Genomic DNA, 7,178 nt, shown 5'->3' on the forward strand with positions numbered 1-7,178 from the left:
GTAGGAGGATGAATAATATGTCATTGGAAAGGAAATTTTATTTACTTTTAATAAAAAAATAAAACAAAAAAAAATCCTGTCTTATTCTACCACCTGTGGTCAACATGCTGTCAAAATTTCAGACTTCCCAAATGACAATGGGACCCCCTAAAAATTGGTCAAAAAATGACAGATTTTTGACAGGATCGGATTTTGGTTCGGATTGAATCAAAATCCGATCTTCTCAGAGGTGAGCGAAATAATAGTGAGAAAGCCATGGTGAGTAGCCATAGTGAATTATCGAAAAAAAAGCCAAATCTCACGCCTTTCAATGTGCGTTTTTGTTTCGTGTGGCCATGGCTGCATATACGTCATATCTGTTGTACCTGCGGTGTGTGTTGTGTGGTATTGTGTGTCGGTGTGAATTTTGTGCAGCGTGTGGAAGTTACTGGTGGAAAGTGGGTGGAAGGGACAATGTGTAAACTTTTATTGTGTTGAATTTAACCGCGGTGTGGCTGGTGTCGATCCATGTGCTGGTGTTCATCATCCCGGGTGTGCTGTACATAGGCTATTCCTCGCGCGCTAGGACGATGCAGTTACAAAGCAGCAAAATGCGGCGCTCAATGAACGACGGTAGTGCGGTAAAATCATGCATAGCCTGTTACGCGGTAAGGTACTGTTGTATAATTTGTAGTGCTTTATATGTGTGTAAGGTTTTTTATACTATTTGCAGGTGCTTTTTGAAGCGTTTGTTTTAGATTTCTGCTCTGATTTTATAGTTAGTAACAAAGATCAACCTAAATCTGGATTATGTAGGTATTTATGGTGTTTTTTTGTTTATTATTTAATTTCGTTAAAATTATTTTTGCTTGGTATTTCAGATTAATGATGGTAAATTTGGGATCGTCAAATACGGCTAGTGTGGAGTAGGACATGTCCGTCGCGGAGTCGTAAGTTCAAGTATAGAGTGGATCGAGCCCCGTCCGGCTGCAATGACTGATTTATCCAGCTGCGTCGTATTGAATGAGTCTCAAACGTTGTAATAGGCTGGCATGATCGAGCAGGTCGTTACACCTAATCGATAAAGTTTTAAAAATAAAATGCGATAAAAACTAATACGGTTGAGATAAATTTGAAAAGAAACCCCGATTTGTGGGGATGATTTGTTTTATTTAAGTTGTATTATAGAGCGCAATATATGTATACGTTGAACTTAAGTTTAGTAAAGTAAATATAACTATTAGTCAAATATATTGGGAATACGCTTAATCTGTGTTCTTTGCGTGTATAATATTCACCGTAAAATTATGTTTTGTTAAACCCGACCCTTTGGCACGAATCGAACCAGACATCCAACTCGAAGAAACGTATAGAGTTATATGGAGGTGCTCTGATAGACATCTCGAACAAACAAGACTCGAACCTGTTGAATGAATGGAATATTTTTTTATGTTGGATGTCGTGTTAGATTAGTACCAGAGGGCCGGGTAGCTATCGGCTTCAGTTTTCCTGTTGAGTGCTATACTTGAACTTGCACTCCAGCTATACTATCCCTAAATATTAGTGTAATAAATAGCTTGATTTAGTTTAATATATATTAGGTCGCAAATACACGATATGCGTTTCCGCGGGCGCGTTCAAACGCGCATAACAGTTCCGCAGAGATATTCAGAATGAGCATCTTTGCGTTTCCGTTGTAGCACATTCGAATGACATTTAATTCCTATGGCTGGATTTTATACGCGTTTCCGCGGGCGCGGAAACGCGCGTCGTGTATTTGCCGCCTTACCCTTTTTCAATCTGTCGTGTACCATTATGTTACAATACCTTCTCTGAATTAAACATATAGCTTTGATCTCATTTGACTGAATATTCTATCCTATTTTCTATATTATCCTATCTGCTTGTAATCGACAAGACAAATGTAGTCGTCCTGCGAGTCTATAATGAGCATGTCTATTAATGATGTGTTTGGTTGATAGATAGCACGATGCTGGGCAAGATTTTCGTATTGTATGTTATCCTATCTAGCTACTGTTTTGACCCTTTCCTCATATGTCTATTATTTTAAAATTTCAGCTCATAGCGATAGCACTTGAACGTCTTATGAAACTTGGAAAAAAAACGTTGTCAAAAAGTAAGCTGCATTCCGTTATGTATGCTGAAATGACCATATTATTTTTTTAATTATTTAATTACGTCAAAATTTACCATGTACTGGAAAGGTATAGTTTGGATGATCTTACCATTTTAAAATTGTACAGTCTGATGAGCAATCGAATCAGAAGGGCGCGAGGAAATGGTTGGCAGACCGGGACAATTTTGTGCAGCATATGCTAAATAAAGAAACAAAATGCATTATTAATATTATTTTTAGTAGGTTCAATAAAAAGAAGTCTGTTTTTTTACCTTCACAGTATAATTTCCCTTATAATTGTTGGCACAACACGGGGATGTATAGTAGTTTAATCGAGTTGGTTTATGCCGTCCGTCCATAGTTGCATTTTTTTTTCACTCGCTTTTTGCCATCAAATATCCGCTGTAGAAGAATCTGAAACATTAGGACGATAAAGCATAACTAATTAATCTTTTAACAATTCCTGTTCCGAACATCTTCCACTGTTTTAAATGATAATTTCTTATACTTATCTGGTTTATCCAGCTATGGCATTTTGCTGTCACCCTATTGTCTTACTGCTTTCTTCCTTCTTTATACGTTCGGCTATTCACGGATATATCTTGCAAAACACTTGCACTGCAGTAAAATGAACTAAATAAACACTGTAATTGCCACAAAACCGGTATATTGCACAGGGAATCGCACTAATTTTAAATTTCAGCATGAAACCTTCTTCCAAACAAAACACTTTATGCCGTCTCGCGAATCATCACATATACACACACATCACACAGCCACACACGGAGCCCTCACCATACGGCAGACCGTTCAACTCATATGAGCAAGATCGGCAACCGATCCAAAATCCGACCTCACTATCATGTGGTAAGGCATCTCATCGAATCGACGGGGCGCGCCAGATCGTCTCATGAGAAAATTTGGCGCTAGCCAGAATGCTCACCATACAAACTTCTGTAACTCACCATGCCGATGAGAAAGACAATGCTCGCTCAGTATGGAGGAGGCAGCCGAAGACAGCGTCTCAGTATGGAAACGTCAAGCTGTCATCGGGCTCGCTATAGTGAGATGCTGTCCGATTGTCATTTGGGTTATCATCCTATAACAAATTTTACAAAAAGGTTCTCATTTTCAATCTCTCACTATAGAGCGTTACTTTTTCACTCCTATAGTGAGACGAAGTTGGTTAGTGAGTTGATGGTAGATGCGGATAGCTTGGATGATTTTTGTACCGTGTTGGTTTTCTTGCACACTTTACACCGATATAGCGATTCATCGATGTAGGCGTTGGACGAAAGACGACAAGGATGTTTTCGTCAAACGAACAGGCAGAATATCGCCCTCACATATGTGAAATTGTGTAAAGGCCGGGCTACATTGATCGTACTCTTTGGTGTAATTTTTATACTCACTAGCGCATCTGGCGGCGGCTGACCGAAGCATTTTGCCAAACAATTTGGGGATGCTCCAGAAAATACGTTATTTTTCCATGTTTTTCACTTTAACTGGACTGGGAAAGCTTTGTAATTGATACATAAATATGTTGTGCAAGTATTTCAGCCGTTTTCGCATCAAAAAACGGTGAAAAAACTACTTAATTTTGAGATCCGGCACGACCCTTCCCCCGACGACCAAAAAAAGCTTCCACCAGCCGCCGCCAGATGCGCTAGTGAAAATCGAAATTACACTACGGAGTACGATCAATGTAGCCCGGCCTTAATATTTATGAAGTGATCTAAACAGCATAAAGATTCAAAAAGTACAGTTAAGCTTAAAATTAATTGCCGCAGCTTCCGTGTTATATTGGTACGGGTAACAAGTGGATCGCGGGCCACCGCCAGACTGATTGGCTGATCGTTATTGGCCGCATGGTGTACTGTTGATGTCTGGATTGCTGCAGGACGACACCAAAATATTCAAGACTCTACAGGCAGCAATCTCATTTCAAATGTTCAATCATCTGCGTCACCTATTTGCCCTTATATTGGTGGAGGAAATGTCGCATTATCCTCTCTTATTGTAGAACGCAAACGTGAACCACTTTTGTGAAGATTTACACTCGCAAAATCAAGATCAGTACACCATCGAAGACTCCGAACAGAATCAGATACTGCGAGCTTTCGAGAACCTCAAAGCGCTGCGAATCATTGATTAGTATCTGTGCGAAATGACGCCGCGGAAGGCGCTAACGATATTTCCGACCATGCTGCATTTAGACGACTTTGTGCAGATACTGCCAGACTTTCGACAATGCGTCTTATCCGCAGCCGAAATATTTTAATTTAGGGTATTGCAAATTTAGGGTATTGCATTTGCGGGAAAATATGCGTGTGCAGACAGCCCAGGCCTTGGTGAAGAACGGAAAGAGTTCGTAGAATTTCTGCTCTGCATCGGCGAGAGTCATACGACATACGGCATGAGACATTCCCGGGGTTCGGTAAGGCATATGCCAAGATACCACGGGACTATTTAATACCTGGAACATCTGATCCGAAAGGTTACGTAAATTTATCGCAAACATTGTGAATTTTGATACATAAATTATCTATTTCAAGGGGTACAAGATCCACAATTTATTAGTTTATAAAATATTTATTAAAAGAAAATTAAGAAATCATAAATCAATATACTGCAATAAATGTTATAAATAATATCTTCTTCTTCTTCTTTGGCACAACAACCGATGTCGGTCAAGGCCTGCCTGTACCCACTTGCGGGCTTGGCTTTCAGTGACTAATTGATTCCCCCCCATAGCAGGATAGTCAGTCCTACGTATGGCGGCGCGGTTTATTTGGCGATTGAACCCATGACGGGCATGTTGTTAAGTCGTACGAGTTGACGACTGTACTACGAGACCGGCTATATATATAATATAAGCACACAGAAAAAAATCTTTCACAAAGGATCCAAAAACAAAATGGGTAATTGAAGTGTAATTCTTATATGCCCTCCGATGAACGTTGTGTAGCCCTGTAACCGGGCCATTTTAACTAGTTTAACCTCAAATGTGAAAAAATGCATTCAAACATGTTTGTATCACGCGTCGTTGCACGGTGCGCCATACAAACATCGTTCACCTGCACAATGAACAGAACGCCCTGTACTTGGCGTTACGGCGTGTTCGGAATTTTAGTACTTTTTGAAAAGCTGCAGTACTTTGTATGTACCTGACATCGTATAACAACATATCCGGAAACCGAAATACATTCTAACTAACGCGGGAAATTTCAGCGTTATTGTCGAAGATATATCAAATACGGCTTAAAAGCGGCAATAAGTTGCATTAACTTTAAATCACACAAAATTTACAATATTGGATAAAAAATTACTTCTAATATTAGCTGGTATCGCGAAAGAATTGGTTTAAAATTAACAGTCGTTAAAAATTAACCAGAGTCGTTAAAAATTGCTAGAATTTGGCATCGCGAACGCATTGAGTTCATTTGTTAATTTTAACGACTAGTCCTATGCCGCCGTTAAACAAACGACTGTCAAGAGCGTATGCGATACAAATAAACAGTCGTTTAATTATACTGCTCGAATTTATTCCCCGTGTTTGCCTACAGTGTCGGACAAATCAATAGGACTACTTAATAATGTTTTATTCACTTATCACATTTCATTACCTAAAGTCAATCAATATTTACCAAATTTTCATGAAAGCACTTTTCGGATGTTGGCTTAAAGTCTGCTTTGAAAGTTTGTTGATAAGTTAACAAACAAAAAAGTTATTATAAGAAATGTGAAAAAACCACAAAAATCATGCGACAAAATAATAGGACCAGTATAGAAAATTTTATTATTTTAACCATTTATCATTATTAAATAACAGCTCCGGCTTTTAATTCGCAATATGGCCAGCCCGTAAATTTGAAAAACTAAAGAAAATAACAAAACAGCCTTATCCTGGGCTAACTTGGTAGCATTTAATATTTGGTAGCATGCCCATTGTTCCGGATGACAGCTCGCATCCTTTTAGGCATGGATTCCACCAAACTTTTGCAAGTCGATGGCGGAATGCTGTACCAAGCATTCTCTATTTGCTTCCACAGTTTCTCTTTAGTTCGAGAACCTGCCGGTGGAAGCTTAGCTTTAACAATCTTCCACAGGTTCTCGATCGGATTCAGGTCAGGCGATTGTGCAGACCAATTCATGACGTCAATTTTTTGATCAACAAACCATTTTTTAACCGCTTTTGCGGTATGTTTTGGATCGTTGTCATGCATGAATTGCCATTTCAATGGCATCTCCCACTCTGCATGAGGCAGCATGACAGTTTGGATGATGTTTAATGTTGTGGACAGACCGCTGCCTCATCCTGAGGGCTCACTGTTGACAGCAGGGCAGTCATCCTGTGACGTCCTCAGTGAGGATCGCGGCGCGAGCAGGACCAGCCGTCCTCTCCCCGCATTGCGTGTGTGTTGTTTATATTATTTATTACCAATGTTAATTGTACCCATACCAAAGATAGTGACAAAATATATATTCTGTTTGTGCCGTACACTCCACCGTTGTTATGTTTGTTTTGTGCGGACACAACATTTAAGTATCGGTGTTGGTCCATGATATCTTTTATCCAAAAGATAGGACCGACACCGTACCAAGAGAAACATGCCCAAACCATTATGTTGCCTCCGCCGTGCTTCACGGTTTTTAAAGTGTACTGTGGCCGGTAGGCGGTATTCTTTGGACGACGCACAAAGCGTTTCTCCTCCGAACCTACCAAGTTCACTTTGGACTCGTCCGACCACAGTACATTTCGCCACTTGTTCAGGTTTTCACCTGCCCAGTCGTAGTGCTCTCGAGCAAACTGCAACCGGGCTTGAACGTGGCACCGTCGAAGCAACGGAACTTTGCGGGGATTCCGGCCGACCAGGTTGTTTTCAAATAGCGACGCTGCACTGTCCGATCACTTACGGAAAGTTGCAGCTCGTCCCTAATTGCCCTGGCCGACTTGAAAGGATCAGCCTTGCACAATCGCGTCATCCGAGCATCATCTCTAGCGGATGTCTTGCGTGGCCGACCCGTTGGTATTTTCGTGCCCGTGCTATGCAGCGCGTTA

The 7,178-nt window shown here is 40.4% G+C and overlaps 1 long non-coding RNA gene across 1 annotated transcript; it reads right to left on the bottom strand.

The window, feature by feature from the left end:
• Positions 1 to 1,106: 1,106 nt before the first annotated feature.
• LOC120897603 lies at positions 1,107 to 2,940 on the bottom strand. The gene is made up of 3 exons (XR_005738557.1): positions 2,389 to 2,940; positions 2,226 to 2,315; positions 1,107 to 2,140 (listed from the first exon to the last, which is right to left on the bottom strand). It is a non-coding gene; the product is annotated as an uncharacterized LOC120897603 (long non-coding RNA).
• Between the last annotated feature and the right edge of the window lie 4,238 nt (positions 2,941 to 7,178).

Source organism: Anopheles arabiensis, chromosome 2 (assembly GCF_016920715.1).
Source record: "Anopheles arabiensis isolate DONGOLA chromosome 2, AaraD3, whole genome shotgun sequence".
NCBI classification, from domain to species: domain Eukaryota; kingdom Metazoa; phylum Arthropoda; class Insecta; order Diptera; family Culicidae; genus Anopheles; species Anopheles arabiensis.